Source organism: Cylas formicarius, unplaced genomic scaffold (assembly GCF_029955315.1).
Source record: "Cylas formicarius isolate icCylForm1 unplaced genomic scaffold, icCylForm1.1 PGA_scaffold_6__28_contigs__length_40554024, whole genome shotgun sequence".
In the NCBI taxonomy this organism is placed as follows: Eukaryota; Metazoa; Arthropoda; class Insecta; order Coleoptera; family Brentidae; genus Cylas; species Cylas formicarius.
Genome location: NW_026844347.1, coordinates 6,368,091 through 6,394,873, shown reverse-complemented (window position 1 = coordinate 6,394,873; position 26,783 = coordinate 6,368,091). Strand labels below are relative to the sequence as shown.

The 26,783-nt window shown below is 33.5% G+C and overlaps 1 protein-coding gene across 8 annotated transcripts in view; it reads left to right on the top strand.

The window, feature by feature from the left end:
* Positions 1-26,783, top strand: part of LOC132704149 (rho GTPase-activating protein 21-like) — a 293,818-nt gene that overhangs the window by 84,224 nt on the left and 182,811 nt on the right. Inside the window, exon 1 of one of the 8 annotated variants that reach the window (XM_060673968.1) lies at positions 7,052-7,373. The exons of the other annotated variants lie outside the window; for them this stretch is intronic. The gene's annotated coding sequence lies outside the window, so the exon portion shown is untranslated. Of the gene's footprint in view, positions 1-7,051; positions 7,374-26,783 lie in introns of those variants that run through there. 8 annotated transcript variants of the gene reach the window in all.

Here is a 26,783-nt window from a genome sequence, read left to right as displayed (position 1 = left end):
GAATCAACATCAACTTTGTAATTTGAACTAAGGTTTCATTAATATGGTTTTTCTGTTTTTCCAGGTAAATAGAACGAAAAGTGCAACTATCTAGGCTTTCGCTTGCACACTATCACGATGACTGCTGACGTTGGGCAATATGATTGAGGTAATTACGGTAATATACAAAAACACATTACAGAAATGTAGGTTTTTAACAAACGACGTAATATTTAGAATATTTTAAGGAAGCGTAATATCAAATGTGTCGTTTCTATCTCGAGAAGTCATTGTCATAAAGGCTTGAGATTAAAAAGACGAGTAATTAAATGGAAAATTCGGTTATACGCGTAGGTGAGAGAGCGATGAAATTATTTGCTGGCCACGAAAATACTTGAAAAGTTTGAATCAGTAACTCGGAGAGTTTGATGAGACGTGGATTAATGAAGGTTATAACGTGCTCGCCAAACATTCATAGAAGGTATGTCGGAGTTATCTTCATGGAAGATACTAATAATCTTCAAAATTTTAAGCCCAGAAAGATTTCTATAAAAAGGCTTGTTCACCTTTCAATCGTGACATGTGCAAGATTACCACGAAGACATGAATTCGAATGTCTTGGAAGGCTATTTTAGTGAAATGATAAATCTTTCGGATGATTCAAGCTATAATTCACGATGCATAGAGAAGGCTTCAACTTCATCTTGGGGAAAACAAGAAATTGTCTACTGGTTAACCACCAAAACGGTTTATGTAATGTGAAACACAACAGTACATTCAAAATGAATTAACCAAGGTGTTGATCAAGCCATTGAAGAAGTGAAACTCGAGTACAGGCGAAATGCACTGCGGCATAGCGTGCCCGTCGTGACATTTTTCTGTATTTTAGAATCGTCTTTAACCACACAAATTGGTTTACATGCTTCTGTTAGATTCACATGAATTCCCTTGTTACTTTTGAAAATCGATGCAGTATCTACGCTCTTATAAAAATTTTATATCTCGGTGACGGTAGGTCATCCTAGGACCTACCGTCACCGATATCGTAGGATGTCGCGTTGGTACAGATATAATCAGCGTCGAAAAAAATATTTTTTTTGTCTGTTGGACGTTCTCCGTTCTTGTCTTTTGGTTTTTGCAGAATAACTTTGTAACCCTTTGGGCTAGGAATCCGAGATTTACCTCCTTTTTAACCCTCCACGATATTGCATAAGCCAATAAGAAATGGCCTGGATCCGACGCCGGCATCCGTCTTTTTTTCGTGATTTTCGACGATTTTTGGGACATCGCTATTAAACACGATAAGTATCCGAATCGACCTCATATTTAGCACAAATATGCAGCTTTGCCCTGTGACGGAACCTATTGAAAATGGAGCTGGGAGGTCGGTAAGTATTCTAAAAAAAAATCGCGTGTGCAAGGGTCTACAAAGAACATCATTTTTGAAAAACCCTTTTCGAGACCAATGACAATTTTTGAAAAATATACAGAGTGCGCTGCAAATTCAAAAAAAAAATGAAAAATGGGTCACCCTATTATTGAAAATTGGTTATAACTGAAAGACTATGGTTTAGATGTCACTTTCTTTTACATTGCGATGCAGCCCGTATAGATAGTTAAAACTTTTGTATTTAAGGTTTGCACCTATTGTACAGGGTGTTCCCGATATTTCGTGCTAAATAAGAAATGTGTTATGTATCCTAAATTTACAGATATCAATTTTAAATTTGGTAGAGAAATAAAAGTTCGTGTCCACATTTAAATAGTAGAAATTGGGCGCAATTAAATTTTACCTAGTATTTTTTTTAAATTTTTGTTTTTTTTTGGGCTTCCAGAAAAATATGTTTTCCCAAATAATCGTTCATCCGATCGGCAAAATTCTTTAACTAGCAGATGCGAATGATTCTGTGCAATAACATTTATTTCAGGCATTTTTTCGATTATATACAGAGTTTTAAAATTATAGACAAAAATCTAAATAACCTAGAAAATTGTTCTTTTACAGAGTAAATTATTAACCGTAAATCGAAAATAATATGGCTAATCGGTTGAAACAGTGTCACTTTCGTATTTGGGGTTTTCGTGTATCACATACGTTGCTCGGGATATTTGAAAAAATCCATATTAAAATCGCTATTTCGGGAACTCAGTCAAGACACGATGACGTCATTGATTATTACGGCGCACTGCATGGTTTCAGAAAAAAACTTATTTTCTCGAAAACCATTTACTATTTTGGAAAAATTGTTGGACCAGGAAACGTGGAAGATGCAGGGCTATAACCTGCAATTGCGGTTTTAGTTCAATTATGTACAGGATGTGTCAATTATGGGTAAAAAAACCTAAAAGACCCTGAAAATTGCCGTAATGGAAAAGTATAAAACATGGGATAATTTGGTTTACACAGTCGCTATTGATACATATTGAGAAAGAGAGAGAGAGAGAGAGAGAGAGATTCGTTATTACTTGACAATTTTTTATATTTATCAAAGTTTGTCGTTACTTTGAAATTCGGCCATAAGTAAAAGACGCTTTATGTAAGGTGTGTACACAATGTAATTACATCGATTTTGCCACAGTTCCATAGTGGTCTGCAGGAACATGATAGAAAAACAAGGCGTATCTCTAGGACAAGGAAACGCGAAGCGACTTCTTTTTTAAAATACAAAGCTGCTTCGCGCTACGCGCTACGAACTTGCCCCGCCCAGCAACGATTTTTCGAAAGCAATTTTGTTACCCTTAAGTTTGAGTTTATTCTTGTAGATATTTATTTTATCATAAGTATAAGTAGTTACCTATTTGTGTTTACTTTAGTGTGTATAATAATAGACAGTTTCGTCCGTAATTAAATTAATAAGCGCTTGCGTAGTAGAAAGAAATCGGTGCTTTATGGCAGTCAAAATATCGGCCTACAATTTAAACCAAACTATAGGAGTTCGGTAATAGATTCAATTTCAACCGGACTGGTGATTTTCGTGCCGACACTCCCAGCGTATTATCGATAGGTGGTACCTACCAAGACGGACGGTGGTTTCTCCTTAATAGCGTTCGATGAACGATCGATAGAGCGCTTATGCTAATGTTTCCCGAATTAGCATACATTTAGTTCTCGACTTTCGATTGCGCGCGAAATTATATTGATTCGCCCGCTATTCCGCGTCTAACGGTTTGCGGATGTGCTCCGTCGTTCCCCTTAAATTAACGTTTCTTATTCAAATAGTCGTCAGCCTGTTACCAATACCTGCGGATTTCGGTTCTTTAACCAAACCACCTTCCGAACGGGGTGTGTTTGTTTTGTGAAAGGCGATCCGCTTCGGTAGGTGAGCCGGCGGCGCACAGTGGTCTCAAAAATTAAATTGTCGGTCAAAAATGTCAGCACCATTGTGGTTTGACCAAGCCTAATAAGACTAATATGCTCAAAGAAATGTCATTTACAAGATGGCGGCTGACATTTGGCTAATTTGACAAAAAAAATGCTTTCTGAAAAAACCGTAGTGAAATTTTTGAAACTGGCTTATGTCATGTTGTAATAAGTAATAAAATTAATAAGAGGAGTGAGGAGGATTAATTATAAGGGTTATGTTGAGAATCAAAATTTAGAAAATATTTACAAATTGTGCCTTAATTGTCACAGATTATTCAATATTTCTTAGATATTTGGAGGCTAGTTTAACCCTTGACCCTTCTCGCTGCCTCTCTTATAATAGTAATAAAGATAAGGCGATTCAATATGTTAAATAGCAGAAAAACTAAAAGCCATTTAAGTATTTCTAATTTAGGTAAATTTAAGTACTACTTATTAATTATTACTCTGAATTTAAGTATTAGTAATTAAGGTAAATTTAAGGACTACTAAAAAGTTATTATTCTGAATCATTCTCACTCAACTCGGAACCAATTTGAATGTCATTATCTTCATCTGAGTCAGGTACAGAATCTTGCGAACCTCTCGATATTAGCATTTCTAGGGCTTCGGCTGAAAATTGTTTCAGTTCCTTCTTTGCAAGCTTCCTAAGGCTAGAGATATAAGGATACAAGAAATCTATTGAAAACATTTGCCATTGTTTTTACACAAGAAAACTTTAGAGAGAAATCTTCACGATACTTCTTTATGGCCTCGTGAGCCTCTCGGATAATTGTCCAATAGTTATTAGCTCATTTTCTACTATTTGGTTTCAATGTATTTTGTGCAGAAATTTTTGCTCGATCGTGTTGCCAGCTTGCAACTTCCATATAGACTAGCTCGTGGCAGGAGGAGTCTGAATCAAAGAAACATATCTGTCTCAATTTTCTGTACAGCTATTGCATGTAGTATATCATATTGTGTAAAACCTGTATTTGATTTTAGAAAGAGAAAATCATTAAAATATAATCTGATTCTTGCTTTATTCTTTTATATACAGGGTGTTTAACATTATTTTAATGGTTTTTAATTTTAGAATTAAACCAGTGTACGATTTAATTACTAATTTCCTCAAAATAAAAATGTCAGTCGATACTAAGAATTATATGTCTATGCATTATTTCCGTTATACTTTCAACCCGTTTTCCGTCGGCTGTGACCGGAGTGGCAACTAGTGGACTGGTAGAACTGCACCAAATTTAAAAGATAATAAGTCATTCTGTTAGTTCAAATCCTAATATGTGCGGCATTTACTGCTATATACTACTTTTGGACCTAATGAACCAGTGAATAATTTAACAAATACGTATTTTTTCGTTACCCTTTTTAAATAACTAAAAATAAAATTTACATACCTGATGGAGTTGGTTCCATAATGCCACAATTCTATGAAATAACTTGAGTCAGCATTATATTTTATGAAAAAGTCACAATCTTAAAATCTCTTCAGAACACTACCTCTCTCGAAAAACATTGAATTACAACTAAAATTAAGGTGGTAAAAGTCAAATATTTAAGGACTTTCTCATTGTTTTGACCTCTGGACTTTCTACTACACCCTTTCATTGGCATTCCCAGAATAGAAGTGATGTCTTTACCTATTATGTTAAAACAGGGAGAAACTTTACTCTAAAGAAAAAGAAAAAACTAATGTATTGCGGAAAATTTATTCTACTTATGTATATGCATGGAATCCTATAAACTCCTGGTGTTTCAAACGGAATTTTGTCTTTGATGGCTCGAAGATGTCGAGATATTTTTGGAGAAGTGGCAAATCGGGTTTTAACGTTATATGTTTTTTAGAACGTTTGATATCTTGTCAGTAATGTTTTAAATGTAAGGAAGGACGGACCACAGTGGCAGGTGTGGGGTTGCTGTCGGACTCATTGGGATATTGTAGTGACGTCTGGTTTGGAATGGAATTCTTAATATATATATTGTTTAAATTATTTGAGAAGAGCTTATGTTTGAAAGTATCGGTCTGCGTGCGTAGGTTTTCTGTAAACTGAATGGAAAATTATTTTTAGTTTCTAATTAAATGGTAAAACCTATGTTAGGGGTATAGAGTTTAAGGGGTTAATAAAATAGGTCAAATAACAAAAGGGTCATCAGTGTCAGTGTCTCCATAGTTTTAGATTGAAAGTACTGATAGCGTTCTTCTCAAAAGTTTCGTTAATCGTATTTACAATGACTGGTGATAATGGAGAACCCATAGCTGTTCTTGATATACTTCCATTACTTCGAAAGCTTAATCCTATTTTGTAAATCATAGGGGTTCTGTTGAAACGAGGAATTTTAGAGTCATTATGGGTGACACCAAAATTAATTCTTTTACTTCTTGAGGTTATGATTGTCAGCTTTCTTACTCCCCGTTAATTTTGCGCTGTGTTTTATATTATACTCTTTGATGAAGAGAGAATCTAGACCTATCTTTGTTTTTTAACAGTGTTAGGAGACGAATAGTTATACGATGTAGTCAATGTTAGTTCGGGTTAGCGTGATTTAAACATTCTAAAACTTATAACTAAATTTATTATTTAGATTATTTGGACATGCTGCTGTCTGAACTGCGAAGATTGACCATGGCTCTATCGTTTTTCTGCGTAATCAAACTAACTATTTAGTAAGTGAAGTAAATTTAGTATTACAGTTCTAGTTTCCTGTGATTGGGTTTGACCTGGGAATGGAATGGCTATTTATTTATTCCAACACCTTATATCATCTAGTGAGCTAAAGCCGGATAATCTAGTTTTTGAATAATCAGTTTCGCAATCTGCCGACAGCTATTATCAAAGACATTTACATAGTTGTTTCTCTGTGCTTTTATTAGAAATCTAAACTTTATGCGTTTTTCTGCTTTTTTGTAAGAATGCGCGCCAACAATGTAATTGTTTTTAGTAATAAGTGTAGGTACTGAACTGAATTGCAGTTTTGAGCACTTGTTATAAAATGCAACAACTTGCGAAAACGCTGATAGGCCACCAAAAATAAATGTAGTATATATAAAAGTCAATTCTTGTTTAAATCGGAATGTTTGAAAATAAGTCAGAATCGAGTACTGGTTGAAACATGATGGAAATATATTTTATAGGAAGACATTTAACCGGTTTTCAAATTATTTTTTCTGAGTGTTTTTATAAATACTTAAAAGTAGAAAAGGTATGGGAGCAACAAAGAACAGTATTTAGGAATAACAATTTTAGTAATAATAATTTAAAAAAAAGTAAAGTCAAATGTTGGAATTTCATAATATTTCAGTATCTAGTACCTCCAGTTTGTCCATTGCGTACCCGATATATCTGATTCTATTCCCAATGACCCATTTGTCAGAAATTTTGACTTGGTTATCAGAAATTCTGACATTTTTTCCTCAAAAATTTTGCCCTACTAAACTAAAACCTTTATTTTATTTTATTTTAGCGCTTTTGTAGCAATTAATTATAAGTCAGAATCACGTTATGTTCTTTGCTTTTAGTTTCTTTACAGTTATAAACCGCACATCTCAAAACCACGTTTACGAATTAATTATCAATTCTTCCAAAGAAGCGAACAATCCGACGTCTACCGGCCCTCGGCAAGGCCACGACAAAGGGGCGGATGCGCCGTTATTCGACTCTAGCCCGCCAGGGCGGTCTCCTCCTTCCTCCTAGTTGCTAGTTCGGCCGAATCCTGCTGCCGCACGCTCGGCGGCAGCGCGGTGGCATCGTTATTTAAACTTTATTGTCGGTCGGGTCGCGCGATACGAGACAACGCATTCTCGCCGGGCCTTTCGGTGCCTCTTTTTTCTTCGGTTTCCTTTCCGGTTCGCAAATTCGCGACTTTTTCGCATTTTTTTTTTTGGATCGCCGGTCTGCGCGCGGGAGTGCGGCGTGCTGTGAACGGGACTTTTGGTTTCTTTTTTTTTTACTTTTGTTTCTCGCTCGGTGATTTGATTTGTTTTTTTCCGGTTGGTTGGTTTTTGGAATTTTTCGTTTTGGTCTCCCTATAGAAGGTGAGTTATTTCACATAGGTAGAGCGATTGCTCTTTTTCAGGTATTAAGCTTTCTAGCAGGTTCGCGAAACAACTAGAAGAGCTTACCAAATGCCTTATTTTAGTTGCTACACGCAATACAATATGCAACAAGTTTCACAAACTACGCTTTAGTCCAAAGAAGTTTATAAATTTTTACATACTATATTCTTTCTACGGCCATTAATTTTTGGGTATATTTTTGAAAAATCCCACCAATACATTCATATCGGACAAAATTAAAGCAACTTTTTGAAAATTATATTTAAAAGACAACCAATTAGAGTAAAATAAAACTTCAACGTAAATGAGTTTTATTAACGGGTTTCAAAGAAATATAAAAATAATTAAATTACTTCCTTTTATTAACAAAACAAAATTAAAGTAACATTCTCTTTTTCTTCAAAAAATGAATCATTAGTACTTTCCGTTAATTTTTAGGCCAATATCCTTTATTTGCAATCGCAGACAGCTTCGCAAAAAAACTGATAAATCCATGCTTGACCGTTGTAAAAACGTATGTAGGGATTAAGCCTTTTACCATCTGGACGGCGTATCCGTGTTTCACCATCACTTCAGATGTACCAAACTTTGATTCGTCAGAAATCAAAACCTTTTCCCAATCTCTTGGAATCCATCCGTGTGCGAACAATAACCTTGCATCTGTGTTTTTGACTGAAAGAAGAGCTTTTTTTCGCAGTACTTCTTGCTTTGAAATCTGCTTTAAACAAAGGCCTTGTTAACATCTCTATCCCCTCTACTTAACTTAAAAATGCCAAAACCTGTGTTCCAGAGAGTTTGGGGTCATTGTTAACAATTCTCTTTATGCGTCCATCCAGTTGTTTCTAAATTTTGACGCCATTGTATCTGTTGAGTTACAAAGATATTAATAAACGGAATTATTTACCTATATCAAAAAATTTTTTGATATAGGTAAATAATTCCGTGTATTATTATAATAGTTGCTTTAATTTTGTCCGATACTTTTATTATTACAAATAACCAAGAAAGCAATCAAAATAATTGTAATGACACACACACACACACATAATGAGAAATAAGTGTAAATGTTGGCTTAGGATTGATGTAACTATTTCTGGTCTAATAGTTATGGTTATATTTTAAAATTTAGAAATATTATCAGGATATCATTAACATTTTGCACTTTTTCTGACAAACTTTGGACTCGCCTTTCACCCATATTTTTTCTACTTTTTGATGTCGCATGTTATATATAACATTCATTTCAAAATGCGCTGATTGTATTATGATTTTTTAGGTTTTTAGGTCAAATTAGGTCTTTTAAATTGTTTAATCTGTATTTGTCTTAATAAAACATTTATTACTTTTAGCATAGCATGCTTAAACATAAAATTGGAAATATAGTTTTTTATTTCAAATGTTAAGTTATCGATATGCGTTTTGGAAGTTTTTTCATGCAAATTAGATCTACTTTCGATTTCTGTTCAAATAATTGCATTATTCAGTTTGAAATTTCCGAGAAACATAAATTTTTGAATTGGAGCCCTCTTTTGGGGGCAGTGAAACAGGTTTCTCACAGGTATACTTTTTTTTGTGTTGAGTTAAACCAGTTTTATTGGCATTTCAATCGGTCATATAGCTTCTCTCCCTACCGCTCTTAGTTGATGTCCTACAATTAAAAATGGTGGTCGTATTCTTTTATCAACTTATAATAAAATATAATTTAGTAAAATTCTTTTGGTCATTTTCCTATGGCGTTTTCAGTTTTAAAATCGATCTTGAGCCCACACTGTTTATAAAAGAACTCTCGTCAGCCACTTTTATGTATTACTGTGTCCCATAGAGTTAGTAGAGATATAGTGGCCCTGCCTATGCTGATAGTACAGGAACATATGCAGCAAATATGAGAAAAAGTTTTAGAAGGTCCATTTCGTTCTTAAAAACAGAGGATGGTAATTTATAATATTTTCTAAACTGGGGTTCCCATAATTAATCCTTCTTCAGAAATTTAAATTGATTGGTGAATTAAAAAAAATTGATGTGAACAAACCATTACACTATCTATAGATAGATAAATTCCCTTTTGTTATGTTTATCATAGTGCATATGTTTTCTTTGCAATAATTTTGTAAGAGAATTGTAACACTTCGAATAGATTTTGATTATAACAAATTTGTAATATTTTTTTACCTTTGTTGTCAACCTAAAACTTTGATTGAAAAACTTTACTAGCCTCAATCCAGAACTGAACTGGTTTACTATTAAGAGCACTACATATTTTATCCATAAAAAGTAGTTCTTTCGGCCCCTAGTAGCATTTGTGGCTGATTTGGTATTCATTCTATCAAGGATTGCTACAACATTTCGGCTGAAAACTTGAGCAGGTACAGATGATGCAAAAGAAGGTTCGCACATTAGTAAGGTCAGTTTTAGTAGGTTCACAGAATCTCTACTAAAGCGCCTCTATCGTGTTGATGAATGTGATATGGAAAGAACTGCCATTTTCATAAGAACTTTTTGTCCAAGTTGTCAAAATTGGACCTTTGCCAAAACTTTATGACGCTTTTGATGAATAACTTGTAAGTAGCAAAGAAACATTTCATTAAAACTTTTTCCCATCACTTCTACGCGAGTACATCGCAAATAGGAAAGCTCGGGCGAAGCTGCTGTTTAGAGAGGAACTTTCCAAACCCACGTCCAAGCTTGGGACCAAAGTGGATAATCGCTCGTGAGGTATTTCAAACGTGCGCGGCCTAAATTTCCAGTCGAAAAAAATGACATTACGGCAGTCGTTGAACTCTTAAATAAATTAAATCGTCCGTTTGAAGTAAACATTTTACAGCGTTTGGAAGACGACGCGTACGAAGTTTTGGCAGATTCGTCCGATTGTTTTTCACGCTGCAGTAAACGCGATTAATCATCGTCCTGATATATTTTCGGGGTCCGTAAAGATGGTAGCCGTTAATGGTACAAATCTAATTTGAAAAATAATTTTCGCATAGTTTCCATACTATTCTAACAACCTTCGATCGAAAAATGGTTTGTTTTTTATTCTTCCTGTATCAAAATAACAATTTTTTTTAGTTCAATAACTACACTGAATTTTTAACATCAGAGAAATAAAAATGGGCATATAATTTTTAAATTGAAAGGGAGAGTAAATTATGAAGCAAAGTTTCAATTTTTTTACTACTTTGTAGTTGTTAAAATTAAATTTAATAGAAAATGAATTTAATTTTTTCTGGAAACTTATTATGGAAGTCATTGTAAACCATCATAAAAATGTCTATGTTTTCAAATCTTAACATGATTCTATCTATGTAGGTATCTATTAAAGCGTCAATAGAGTTATTATGGATAGTTTTCCCATTGTTCTAGAGAACGCTTTCCAATTTACTCTTAACGGTAATAATTTAAGAAGTCGTGTGTCAAAAGAATTTTTTAATAATGCAACTTTGTAACCAATAATAATAGAGAGCTATTTACGTCGCAATTAATCTCACAAAAATTTTGGTCAATTTCGAAGTTAATTTTCTCGCTTACCGCTGATTCGATTTGGATACATATATGTATATTTTAAATGTAGCTTTAATCTTCATAAATGTTGTTACGTAAACCGTTTTTACTTATATTGAAATTTTTGGCATGTACAGAGTGTTTGAGGGAAACACAATTTTAATCTCAGTGTTATTCTGTGGGAATTCTCATCAACATTATTAAATAATTGTTTAAGTCAATATGTAGCCTAGGGTGTAACCCTCTTTTCTCAGTATTTTGTTTTTTTTATTCACCTCTTTATCCTACCGATTAAATGAAATACTAAATTAAATGCCAAACCCAACAATTACAGTTTATTACAAAAAAAAATTGAAACCAAATCAATAAACAAAAGAAAAGTCAACATCGGTTGTTTCCTCCTTCCTCCTTCTAAGCGCCTGACACTGGCGACTCATACTCATAATTAGTGCTGGATTGATGTTAGTCCACCTATTCGGTTAAGTTCTGGATTGCGTGGAGGCCAATTACATCATTTCAAAAATTGCAGTATTTGTTCTGGTATTATTGTCATTATCAATATAAAGTTTTCTTCAATATAATCAGTCATAGGTATCAAATGCCCTGACAAAACTTTCACAATATCCTTTTCAATCAGTTATAATTAGTAGGAAGGAAATACTCGACATTGGCTTTTTTTTATGTAATGTTTGACATTAAATTTTGCGTTTTATTTAAGAACTGAAATTTATTGGGATCTTCTGGGAAACAGTTAAAAAGTTATTTTCTGTGGTAAGAGTTTCCTCGAAGTAATTAAACAAAGAATAACACATCTTAGGGTAAATAATTGACTCAAATAAATTTTACAAAATTCTAGTATTCTTTTGCGGAAATTACATATTATGGGCTTTAAGGTGAAGTTGTATAGTATACTAGAATCTTACTTAAAAAGTCACAGTCAATTTGTAAAATGTGTTTTGTAGTGAGACGATACAAAACAATTATGGAGTACCATAATGTTCTGTTCTTGGACCACTACTTTATTCAATTTAGCCCGTTGGTTTGGAAATTGCCAGAGCTGAAGCTTTGTATTACATGTTATTAGTATACAACGGGGAAATGAAAAAGAAGAAAAACTAATAAATGGGGATATTAATTGACATCTCACAACAAATTAAGTATAAATATGGAAAAAACAAGGTTTATAATCCTTGGACGAAAAATAAAATAGTAACATTATCATGTAGAAAGTAATATTCCTAAAATATTTACGTTTAATTGTGGTTGACTAATCAAACTGACAATTGCACACAAATAAAATACGAAATAAAGCTAGTCCTATGACTAATTATTTTAAAGTTTAGAAATTATATCTTATAGAACAAAGAAACTGGTCATACCTGAGATATTTAATCGCAATATGGTTAATCCGTGGAAACACTCAGTGACGTTTAAGTTATGCATATTAAATTTTTAATAATTTTATGTCTGTTTTATCTCATCGATTATCTTTCAATTGGTTATAGAAATCCGTGGTGACATCAGAAAAGCTCATAGAAATTTATATCTAACTGAGAACAGAACTAATTTTTGTTTAAACAATCCTGTTCATTTAGCCACCAAGTATTTCAATAGTTTAAGTGATGACAATAGACATAAGAATTCTTATTCACTTTTTGTTATAGAATGCAAAAACGGTTTAAATATTTCTTGAAATGAAGATACTACCAGAAAAATTAACAACACTGTTAGTTTAGTAATTTTATTCGCGAGGGCTATTAAGCAATGATTTAAGTCACTAAATAAATATAACATGTTGTTATTTTTGTTACAAAGTTGTTTCAAAAGCAAAACCGATATGAGAATGTGAATAAACAAATTGCTGTGGAGAGATTTAGACTATGCATTGAGTTTGATCGACACTTGACGGGAATTCCCACAGAATGTGGAAAACATTGAGTATATAACTGGTTTCTCTTTAAATACTCCGTACATGCCGAAAACTTAAATTTTCTGAAAACTTAAGCTGCAATAAAAACAATGTCCAAACGGAGTCAGCAGAGAGACCAGTTTTGTAATGGATCCATATTTTAGCAGTTTAACTTTTGATGCGAACTTTAGTTGCCTAGAATTTGATTGATTTAAATATAAGATGAAATTATAAAATTTTTAAGGCCAGCTTTTGAGGTTGACTCAAGGCACAGAAATAAGCAATCGAATAGCAACAAGTACAATTTAAAAGAAACGATAAAAAAACCATCTAAAAATAACCAATTATTAAAGAATTTTAATAACACAATACCCGCAAGGTAACAATTACGCACGACGTAATAAGCTACGCCCACTGGCGGCGTTTAATTGAAACAAACAAAAACGTTTATTGAATGGCGAAATAAATCCGACCTGCGAATCGGCGGGGCAGAAAAAACCGTAAACGGTTTATTGCAACAAAAGCTAGAGTAAAAAACGTCAGCATTGTAAGGTGGCGAAACTAATTACGAGCAAGAACGTCAAAACTGACCAGATACACACTATAAATAAAAATAGGTGCCAGTCGAATGAGCGGGGAGGAGGGAAAGACCTTGAAGGAATTGTAATTATTTTCTCCCGTCGTCGACCGAAAATATCCGTAGCCTTTCTACTTTTAATTCGATAAATCACTGGCCGTTTTGATTGTGGCGGAATCGCTTCAGAAAATCATTAACAAACAATTTTTATCTAAAATTAATCCTAATTGTAGTAAATTAATTGTAAATGCAATTTAATTTCAATATTAAAAGAAAATAACAAACATTTTGTTGGGAAATGTTTTGAAAAAGTATGTGAGAAGCGATGGATCAGAGAACTATTTCAAATTTGGATATGTGTCGAATAGATTGAACCAGTTGTCTTGGTAGAAAAAACCATTTGATTTCTGATAGGGATGTTTCGAAACCTTTGCCTAATCCATAAGGTAATGTAGATTGTGTTATAAATAAATCAGTTCCTTGTTTCGCAATTTAACCTTTAAGACTATTCCAATTTGTGAAGTTAGACTATCCTTAAACAGTTCCCTATGGGCCTCTGAGAAATTCCATGGTTTCTCTGTGTCCGACTCGTTTAATTTGTTGCTCATGGCATTCTAAAACTTTCTTGGATGCTATCTCTCTGGATTACGTAGAAAGTCCTTAAAACAAAAAATTATATCAAATTTATATAACGAACAACGAACAAAGCTAGGCATTAACGAACACACCTGTCAGAAAAAAACGATATTAAGCTAGGTGTTAAACAAGAGTGCGTATTATCACCACTCCTTTTAAACCCATGCTCCGAAGAGATCCTGAAAAACGCACTGGAAGGAGACATAGCTGTAACAAAGAAAGATAAGCGCAGGGTCTATTAAGAATATTAGATATGCGGCACCATTATATCGGAAAACATCGATGATCTTCAGCGTCTAATGAACAGAATGGTTGAATGCGGCCAGGAATATGCACTGGCACTTAACATTTTTTGAACAAAATTCATGAGGATAGCAAAAACCCCGAGAGGATTAACGCCACTGAGATCGAACAGGTTGAGAAGTTTATGGGTGCACTGATTAACACTAAACGACTATCTAAGAGATCAGTGCAAGAATAGAAATAACACTAGCAAATTTTAACAGATTGAAAAAGGTACTTTGTTCGAGAAATCTAAAGTTAAACCTACGCAATGGATGCATGGACCGTAAAATGTGTCAACTTTGATGAAACTGAGCTCATTCAAGCTATGGATGTACAGAAGAATTCTAGAGATTTCTTGAACAGAACATATGAGAAGAATTTACAAAGAAATGGGCACTTTAAAAAGCAATTTTGTTAAAAACGTTAAAAATTAAAAATATATCTCGTGATTTTCTTTTGCAATTAAAATACAGAACATTTTTTAGTGGCATATTGTTGAAGAAAAGTGTGTTTTATTACGTGAGTATTTATGTCAGTATAAATGACGTCACGTTCATCATTTTCGCTTTTTAACAAACCTAAACTTTTATGGGGGGGGGGGGCCTTCAAGTAATAAATGTTTAACACCCGTAAGGTTGATTTTGAAATAGTTATAGTTTTACAATTGGTCAAATTGTTATTTATACAACTTTTTTAAGCTGTATAAAACTAAAAGCAACCAGAAAACCAATTGAAACCCAAATGTCAAACGTCAATGATGCAATCACAACCTAATTCTTCAGTTATTATTTATTTATTTGGTCTTGAAAGAATGTGCTTAATTTTCTATAAATATTTAGTTAAAGTTTAGAATTAAACCAAAAATACGTTTTAAAATTGTCCAAATTTTTTTAATGCAATATTATAAAAGTTAAATATTAGTTAAATAATTAACTGTTATAAACGTTATAAATATCCATTATTACTAAAAAAATTGATATGGTACTGCAGTAAATCCCGCATTATTTAACTTTAACCGATTTCTCAACACACGAATTGCGATATTCTAGTGAAATTAATTTATAATATGAATTTTTAATTGAGTTTTTAATTTTTAAAGTGCGCCGTCAATGCGTGCCGACATTACATTTTCGAACTTCATTAAGAGTCGGTCGGCTCGCTTCCTGCAAGGACCACATATTTCTTTCCCGCGATGTGACGCACTTAATAAAATTCGCAATAAATAAATGGCACTCGTAATAAATTCGACACGTCTCGATTTTATTGACGTTTCAATTTTGACGTTTTCACCGTTAATTAAAATATTATAATGAGGAGGTGAACGCCGGTCCACAGAGCTGAGGTACTTTTTTCCGCGTGTCGACATAATCGTGAAAGGCGACGAAAGGCGCCGCTAATTTTCGACAATGATTCTTTGATTTCGGTCCGAGACCGATCCCTTGTTTTGGAGAATTTCGTTTGTCAGTTTTTTTTTTTCGATCAGATTGTACCGGCTGGCAAGAAATAATACACTCGACTCTCTCGAAATCTCGAAATTTAATTGTAAAGACTTGGGGTGTAAAAACTTATGACTAAATCGGTCAAGTTCACAAGAAGAATGACTAGATAAAAAGATCAAAATTTGCAACCTGGACTTGGTTCAGTATTAGTAGTAGTGGGAATCCTAATAGAGAAAAGCCTACAAAAATCGATTATGGCTTTTGTACTCATATTCGCGAGGGTTATTCTTTTGCGACTTTTTGGGAGCCGATAGACCTTAATCCGTGTTATGTTGACATCAAACTAAGATTATCCAAAGCCAAACGAAAGAGAAACAGCAGAAAATGAACCCCAGGCAACTTGGAGATCACAACACAAGGTCAAAACGCAAAACGCCCATGTTTTGAAAGAAAGCGCTATACTAAGAATGTAATGAATGAGTGGCGAGATTAATACAAAAACGCAGACAATATAAGTTCAGAACGATCCAAATGGCCGTAGACATTGAGGACCGTGGAAACGTGGCGAACATATACAACTAGTCTGTTTATAGATCAGTCCAATGCAACATACCCAGAAACAGGTTTCGTTCCACATTTATTATTGATTATTAGGATGTATGTATTATTATGATGTAAAGACTATTAGTTTCATAACATTTTTTTAAGCTGCTTCTAAGAATATTGCACACGAGACCACAAGAAATGGCTGGGATGGCCAGATTGAAGGATCGAGAATTTTGCGAACACGTAAAAAAACGAAAGATCTCCTAGTGCAGAGAAGGATCGATTGCGGGAATCTGCAATGCGCTTTAGAGAGAAGGAAAAAGGTCGCCAGGGGGAGTAATCGCATTCTTGTATTTTTAATCTCGCATTTTGAGAAATAATCCTATATTTCCGATAGCTAAAATGAGCTCCGTTGTACAACTGAGATAAATTCGATTTTTTTATTAGGTGGTTCTTGATCTAGATCTTAAGGGAAAGTGGTGGAGGTGCTCGAACATATTTAAAAAAAAAAGTTAATAACTTTAGAATAGCTGAACGCAAACTTGGAGTCGTTGTAAAGGGCTTTTGTTAGGCCATCAAGGCTACCCTGAGCAGTTCGATTTTATAAAAATTAAGTGCTATGCAAAGTAACGTTTACTGCAACAAATAAGAGTCTAACACGGTAGTGAAAACCGCATTTTGATATTTTTTCGTAACCTATTGTAAAAGAAATAAAAAATCAAAATAATGTCGCATCTTTGGGAATATTTTCAGTATACACCACTACATAAAAAATATAGAACTACAACACAATACAAAATACATACATTTACTGTTAAAATACAAAAATTATATTTAAAGTGTAATAATAATAAGTATTCATTCAGTAGGATTGAATATTGCTTATCTGCCCACGCAAAATTCGAAATTTTTTTAATCTAAGTGTGCTTTGAAAAACAAAATAGAAAAAATTGTAATTGTGGCTTTTAAGTTATATTCAGATACTGTCTTTCCGTGGCCTCATTTGTAATAACATGCCCCTTGTGGGTTTATTTTAAACCATTGAAAACACAACTGTTCTATGCGACGGAATATCCCGCAGTAAAACTCAAAGATCTTAGCGTTTTATCTGTATTATAGTTTTTGTTATTGTAATATAATATTTCAATTATGTGAGAATGAATGAAGAACGAATATTATTATCTAATAATGGTAGTTATCTCGAAAATATTCCTAAAGATATTATAGGTTAGGAAAGAGATATCGAAATGTGGTTTCACTAGCATGTGAGATCCTTATTTGACTATATTTTGTTGTTGAGAAAATGGATTATATTTGTTTTGTTGTCGCAAATCACCATCTAGTGAAAATACAAACAAACGAAATCAATCCGCTCAGGGCAGTATTGATAGCCCAACAAGAACCCTTTTCAACCACTCGGAGTTTGACAAAATGAGTTTAGCTATTCCCAAGTTATTGGCATTTATTTCTGAAAATGGTCTGACATCCTCCACTTTCCTTTTCGTTCTTTCTTCGAAACCGAATCGAATTTATCCCAACTTGACAAGGGCGTCTATTTGAGTTAACTGTAGTAATATTATTTTTACTTTAAATCTTCAATTTCTTTTCAAAAATGGACACAGGGTCCCTCTTAAGTGGCCACATTTCAAACTATTAATTCGTCGTAATGTCACCAGTGTCTCAGCCCGTCAAGATATTTGCATCACGTTGAAATAGAAACCATGGTGTCTTCAATGATTTTATATTTATGATTTCAAAGGAATCAAAAACGATAGAAGGTTTCCGGGTGCTCCAAATACAATTTTAGAGATGACGTTGTTTGCCATTCATATGCCGTAATGAAACAAACGTTACGGTTTACGGTTAACGAACGGTTTGCGTGAATAAAACCGTGTATATAAAGTATTCGAAATCCCTTCTAACACAAAGCGAGCACCTTATTCGTTTAAATTTCTTTTTTCTTGAACGTCGATTAAGAACGAATTATTTTTGCTTTGTCAAAATAGAAATGTAATTTTACAAGTGCGAGGCGCTTTCATCTCAATTAAAGTAATCGCGGCGCAGTTTAAAATGCAATTTTGCGGTTTTCACGGAATCATTTAAACGCGTCCGAGTTATTTTCGCTATTGTTGTTTTCTAATGTTCGTTCTGCTCTTGATTACGTATATTGTATATTGTCCAATATGGCTCGTCGCTGTTAGTTTTGTTATGGTTATTATATGTAAATAGGTTACTTGGTAAACCCGCCCCGTACATCCCGTTATTCTTTGAAATTAGATTTAATAATAACTATATTAATAATAATTAAACATTCATTAACTACTTATTAGTATCGCCATGTAAATGATATTACAATGAAGCCATTTTACAAGTTCGTAGATGAAAAATGCAAATATGGAATTTTAGTACACTTGTGGCATAAAAAAGCCCAAATCCTTTATTATAAAACACCTTACTGCTGACTGCTGACAGATTTAATTTGTAATGGGTGTATCGATCGATGTATAGAACTTTACTGTTCAAGATGGCGACCCGATTTAACAGCTGTCAAGTGATTTATTCTCAGTTTGGTTTGGCAATTCATCATGAATCGACTCACTCCTAAACAACACTTGCAAATAGTGCTCAAATGGGCCCAAAACGAGATTGCCGTTGTTTCTGATTTTCATAAGCGAATTTTGTTTAGCGATGAAGCGCACTTCTGGTTGAATGGCTACGTCAACAAACAAAACTGTCGCATTTGGAGCGAAGCTAATCCTCAAGTGTATGTCGAAAAACCGTTACATCCAGAAAAACTGACTGTTTGGTGCGCTTCATGGGCTGGTGGAATCATTGGTCCGTACTTCTTCAAAAATGTTGATGGGCAGAACGTTACAGTAAATCGTGATCGGTATAGAGCTATGATTACTAACTCTTTCATTCCTGAATTGAATAACCATGATGTCCAGGAGATGTGGTTTCAACAAGACGACGCAACATGTCACACAGTTCGTGCCACAATTGATTTAATGAAAAACACGTTTGGTGACCGCCTAATTTCACGTTTTGGACCTGTGAATTGGCCTCCAAGATCTTGTGATTTAACACCGCTAGACTATTTTCTGTGGGGCTATGTAAAGCCATTGTTCTATGCGGATAAGCCACAAACGCTTGACCATTTGGAAGACAACATTCGCCGTGTTATTGCCGATATACGGCCACAAATGTTGGAAAAAGTCACCGAAAATTGGACGTTCAGATTAGAATGTAATACCAAAAGATTATCTTTCGGATAAATAAAATTCATGTCAATCGAATAATCCATCGTTGTTTTATTGCAACTTAAAGTTCTATACATCGAAAAAAAAACACCCCTTATTTAAAAGTTGCAAGAGATGACGAGAAATCATTTAGAAGAAACGCTTAAAAAGTTCTTTATGGCGTGATGGAATTGTTTAAATATTTTAACGTATTATGAACATATGTACTGTAGGCTCCTCTGTTGCAAGCAGGATATGCATATTTAGTTTATGTGATATATGTTTTTTGAAGTTTTTGAATGCGTTGTTTGTAAAAAGCATCCAAGCAAAGACCTTAAGCATTCGCGAAGAAATTAAAAGGTAACAGAACTAGAGATTCGCACAGAGACTTTTTAAGTGTTGCTCTTCAAATATTCTCTATGTGCAAATATGTATTTTTGGGGCAGTATCCGACTTTAAGTTTGCGATATTAGCAGAACGTATTTTCTTTCTTATCATATCTTCTTCACTGTTAAACATGAGCTATAAAATCTACTTTGTAGACAAATCAGAGGCTTTCAACCCGCCCATGACATAATAGTGCAACTGGCTAGATGTGTTGAGACACAGAACACACTCGAAATAGTTCTCTGGTTCAAAACCCATAACCAACTTTTTCAAAACATCTCCCAACAAAAACTCTTTGAAGTCTGTCAAATTTATTCGTGTGACATTAAATTACGTATTTAATATAGTAAATGAGATAAAGACGTGAATAAGAAACAAAATATCTAAAAAAACATAGGGCTGTGAATTGATTTTATACAGACACCTAATAGTGTTGACGGGAATTCCTACATAATCTGACAAAACGTTATGTATAAGTCTCGTTTTTAAATACTTTCCACGTGCCCAAAAAACTAAATTTAAAATAAAAAGTTTTTTTTTTGAAGATTTAAACTTCAATTTGCAAAAAAGTATATCGCGAAAGGCGTTGTTCATTTTCTCCGTTAAATAATTCAGGTGGTCCAGTTGAACAAATTCGGAGCGCTTACAACCGTACATACGGTTATCGAATTTGGGTCGTTAATTGACACACAAAAGACATCAGCGTAATATGTCCGTCGAAAAAGTTGAATAATACGACGAAGCAACAACGCAAACATTTGTGATACGTTTTTGTTTATTGCTAAGGAGGCATTAACCTTAATCTTCTCCGCTGGAATTCTACATTCGTTGTGTTTGATAGCAACTCTTGCTTGAATCGTTTTTATCGGAATCTTTTTTCTTTTGGCAAGGAGTGAATGAGAAAAAACTTTTATCTATTTTTTCTTATCTTATTTTCGTACGTACAGAATAAAACTACTGAATCAGGTAGTTTTGGTTAGTTTTGGTTGGAACAGGTAGTTTTATTGCGTTGAACAATACCAAAACCATTTATTTATGGAAGCAGTATACTAGATATTTTTTTAATTTTGAGTTTTGAATCATACAGCCTTGCAGCGTAAGATAATAAAAGATAATAAGTATTCAAAAGTGCAAAACTCAATATGATGTCCGTAATCTAAATAATAAATGGATAATTTTTAGATATTCTATAAAAGTGCAGTAACGAAAAATATCTAGTCCGCATCATATACAAACGCCCCTTGTTAAAAAATTGAAAAAAAATCTCTATAAACGAAAACGGTTGATGATCCTTGGAGTAATATTTTTTAACCCATCATCAACTCTACTTTTTATTAAGGATGTCATATTGAGTTTTTGATGTTTTGAATACTTTTGCGCGAGTATGGGTCAGTTTTTTAATTGTTCTGTGAAATGGAATATTATTGCGGACTTTGTCAGATGTTGCCGCATCTTTAATACAATAATTTTGTTGTTGATATCTCTAGGATGGACCGTTTTGCGGAATATGTATTTCAAAAATGCACTGTTTAGTGTGCCGATCTTATTTATTTATCAAACAAGGAAGTCCTATGGTAAATTATAAGGGTGCCACAAAGATCATCAATATTTCTAAAGTTATTGGAAGTGGACTGTACACACTTGTGTGGTTTTATTTGCTATATTGCATAGGAAAAGTCAATTTACTTTATGTTGAATTTTTTTTCTTTTTTTTTTTTAGTTTATTAGGTAACAATTTATTTATGGAGGACCTTTAACGTTCCAGGAACATTGCACTTAAAACAACTGCGATAACAATGGTTGCCATAATAACTAACATTCATGGCATACTTGTAAAAATAAGCGTTAATCACATTTTTTATTAATCAAGAAATGTTTACTTTAAATCGGTATAACTTAGAAACGGGTAAAGTAAATAAGTTTGAGTAAATAACAAAAAAGTTTTTAAATAATATGTACTTTTGTATGCGCGTATTTCCAAAGTCTCTGCAATCGAATAATTTTTCGACGCGTCGCGACGCCCAGCTCTTTGCAGGCGTCGAATTTTTTAAACTTTAGGAAATATCTACTTGACCCCACACTTTGACTAAATTAAATATTTCTTTTCGTTTTGGACTTATTGGCGTGCGGAGTTTTAAGTGAAAAACCCTGTATATATATATATATATATATATATATATATATATATATATATATATATATATATATATATATATATATATATATATATATATATATATATATATATATATATATATATATATATATATATATATATATATATATATATATATATATATATATATGATGACACTATATTCCGGGATATCATCCGTTCGCTCGTTGAACTCCGACTGGAATCCTGCATCCGACTGGAATCCTGCAAATCTTGCATCCGACTGGAATCCTGCAGACGTTTCGCCAAAATCTCACTTGGCATCTTCAATGCTCGCGCTCCGAAAACACTTCGAACACTTCGGAGCGCGAGCATTGAAGATGCCAAGTGAGATTTTGGCGAAACGTCTGCAGGATTCCAGTCGGATGCAAGATTTGCAGGATTCCAGTCGGATGCAGGATTCCAGTCGGAGTTCAACGAGCGAACGGATGATATCCCGGAATATAGTGTCATCACATTTTTCCATCCGTGAATCAATACGTGAGAATATATATATATATATATATATATATATATATATATATATATATATATATATATATATATATATATATATATATATATATATATATATATATATATATATATATATATATATATATATATATATATATATATATATATATATTAGATTAGATTAGATTAGATATATTACTAAACGCAGACGATGACTGAGGGCAGTGGCACAACTGGGAAGAGGTAAATGACCTATCGAAACTGGATGTTTCCAAGCCATTCGCGGAACTTTATTTCCTATTCAAAACCCGTGGACTAGTTACAAAACAATATACAACATATTAAAAATGACTCTCCCGTCCCCGAATATAATATGGAAGCGGCCGAAACCGTAACTCTTTACCTTAAAGACCCGCCATTGTCGGTTTACATTTTTACACGTGTAAAAAGGCATCGCTTGGGACCTTGCGGTTGCTGACGGAGTGTTTTTTTTTTTTGCGGAATATATTTATTGCTGCGTCGCCATGAGAATTTAGCGACTTTTTGTTTATTATTCTTCCACGGCGGTTTCGAGCGGTGTTGTTATAACGCCGAAGTCGCCGTGACGTCGTTACAACCGTAAAAATAAACCCATGGGAACAATCTGGTTTAAATGTTCGACTGTTGCCGCGATCGTAATTGAAAAATTGGGTTTTCATCTGGATTTGGCAGTTCAGTATGTCCAGTTTTCATCGTTTTTTCAATTGTAGGCCAAATTGGACACTTGCAAAGGGAAACTCTTCTTTCTAGACAAAAATGATTTGATAGCTAGTGCTAGTACCTAATACCATTTCAGATTTACAGTTAAAATGTTGCGAAAATATGCACAATTTGTTTTATTTGTTCAAGATTTTTTCGAAAACTTAGAACATGAGGCTTTGGACAAATACTCAATTCTTATCTGCACGACTAATAAATTCGATCCCACGTTTGCGATCATGCATCTACCATTCTGGTACTTGGTTGTATTTTTTTCTAAGTTTGGCGTCTTTAACTTTCGTGTTGAAGTAGGATTATTTTGACCAGTTCCTAAAACCAACAGTTCTTATAACTGCCTATTTTTATTTATAAAGACTAGCGCTTTATTTTCACCTTACATCTGGTTAGTCTTGTGGCTACCATATGTTGTAAATGGGGAGTTAATTGATTTATATTGTTTTTATTATATCTTTTTAAACCGACCACTATTAGCTGTAGCTCATTCTTTCAACAATGTCTTGAAGAGGTTGTTTTCTTGGTACACATTTTTTGGAACTCTCTGCATTTTTTCTGGATTTTATAAAACGAACCATTATTTCCCACCGATTCGTCCATTCTAAAAATATTTATGACTTTGTCACATATACCTGATTTAAAACAAACAACTTATTGACAACGTAAAAATAATACATAACACATTATTATTCTTAGAGTTAAAAATTTTAAACAAAAATAAATAATAATACCTTTTTTTGATGGATACCAAGAGATGAACACCACAACGGAGAACCTTTTTGTGGTATGCCAAACCCATTCCGAAACAATTCCTCAGAGTTCGATCTGACAAACTTACCTAATAAGCTACCAAAGAAAGGACATAAGAATAATGATAGGTCTACTAACGACCCACTACCAGTTTGGAAGACACCAAAGTCAAATAGAAGTTGAAGAAAATACTGAATATAGATTCTGCCAAGGAGATGAAAAATCAGCCCCACATATACTATACCATTGTGAAGAATATTCTCCTGATATGAACGACGTCATTCATTGAGCGATATTTACTATTCGCTTACAAAAGAAATTAATAATATATCTGGCCTGGGCTGTTTACTTGTATAGTAGATGATGATTCACTCAGCTTGTTTATTGAAATGTAAATAACGCGTCTAATTGCGCCAAGGTCCCCCTTGGAATTGAATTTAACGCGTGTGCGTGTCCGTCATTGGAAGTTAGAAACGAAACAGACTCAAGCTTATAGCGGCCGCCTAAAAATATGTAGATACGCTATATAACAAAAGAGTACGAGAATTCTCCCTGTGCATTAATTGAAATCTTTCAACTTCAAACCTTCGTCAACCATTCAAACAAACTTGCCACTGAACTATCCTACCAACTTACAAGAGACACACAAGTTCGATTTTAGACTTGTCGATCTTTGAAATCGACCTATCATTTTGACCTGACTGACCTACGGGTAATTTGTTGATCAATTTAGGTGCTTTATATGAAATGGAGGTGTGAAATAATGCCGTATTATGTAGAGGTAAAAGTAGCAGCTAGTTTTTTCTTGTAATAGTACTAGTCTTCACACGTTTCTATTTGCGTATAACGTGAGCGATACAGTCATATTTGAACTTTCTGGAGTCTGACACTATCCCTCGTCAGCATATGATCGAGAGCTCAGAGATAATTTAAGGTTGCAGTCCGTTATTTTTACGAGTTTTCTGAGTGATCCATAGGAGTGTTGACAGAGCCAATTGGCATGTTTTTTGAAACGTAGGTTAGTATCCGCAGATTTTTTGCATCAGTTTTAAACTCTTATATCAACCACAATCGTCGTTAATTTTATTTGATTTTTTACATAATCCAAATAATATGGCCAAATAAGTTTTCGGTGATGAGGTAAAGAGATATCGAATCTTTGCAGCTGCTTCAAAGAATAAAAGCAGTAGGGAATCGTCATTGTAATTATGAAAAGATGTAAGGTTCTAAACAAAAAGGTCATAGATGTATGCCATAGAACAGCACAGGTCCCTAGATCGAGTCTTGGGGTACGCCCTGTCGCACAGAACGGTTGCTGGTTTTACTATTGTTGAAAACAAATAATTTTAGCATTAGCAATATCAAAAGCTCTACTGTAATCTAACAGAATAAGCCGAGTTACTTTTATTTTGATCATTCTGACCAAGCAACTTGTTAGTTATTTTAGTAAGCGCGGTGACCGTTCGGGATAATCTTGTTGAAAAAATAATCATGAACATACTAAATAGTGGTACATATAGGTTACGAGTCGACATTGTCTGGGTCTCTTTGTTGAATGAATGAAGTATGATTAATAGCTGCAAGGCTCTGTATTGGCTACGTGGCAATTCATACACCATTTAAAACGGTAGTTAAATGAATTTTATCTTGCCCGAAAAGAGTCCCGCACTTTTTAGAACAACTATATAATTAGCGTTAACGATTTATCGCTTTATTAAATTGGAATTACAACAATTATTGCCGCGTTTGTCTAATAAATTCACGTAAAGTTACATTGTATAACGTTCGTTAGCTTGTAATATTCAACGAGAAATATTTTGCGCCATTTGCGCTAATTGTGACAACGTGTTTTTGATTAATTGCCGTTTCATGTAAAGCACCGTCGGGGGATTACTTACCGGGCGATACGAAATTCAGCGACTCGCGCCATATTTTTTTACAATACAAGATATTGAAAACTAGTCTATATTTGAAAAAATGGAAAAATTTCATTATAAAAAGTTGTTTTCGGTTTTAGTTTTCCACAAACTTGATTTTTTTTGAAATAATTAAATGAAATAGAAAACTGATTAGGTGGGTTTGATTGAACACTTTTAAAACCGGGTAATACACTTTAAATTGGTTTTGGTTTTAAATACTCGAAAGTCTTGAAATGCACCCATAGAAATAGTCCAAGGGCATGCAAAGCTAATACGGTTTTAATATTTAAAAACCAAATAAAACTTAGTTGATTTTATAATAACAATTCAAACAGATATAACTGACATACAAAAAACACCTTTTTGAATGGTAACTTAATCCAATTAGGTTAATTATCGTAATTAAAGAAAAACATTTTATTAAAATGTTCAGTCTAGTTCATCTAAGTAGTTCTATTCATATTTCTTTAAATAACGGTGCACCAAAAAGAATAGATTGGCACAAATTGGAAAAAAATCTGGAAAACATTTTTCTTGATTGATTGATTATGATTATGCGAATAAAATATAATTAAATTACACTTTGATAATGATAATATACCAGAATACCACAATGTCATAATGTAATAATAAGATGCCAGGACAGGTAGGCTTTGGAAAGAAATGCCTTTGAGTAATACTTTAAATTAATAAATTTAAATTTAAAATTGTTAATGAATCAAAACTTTTGATCGTCTCGGCATTCTTTTGTATCATTTGATTGAGGGGTTAATATCATTGCGATATATTTTGACAGTTTTAGTTAGTTTAGCAATACAGTAA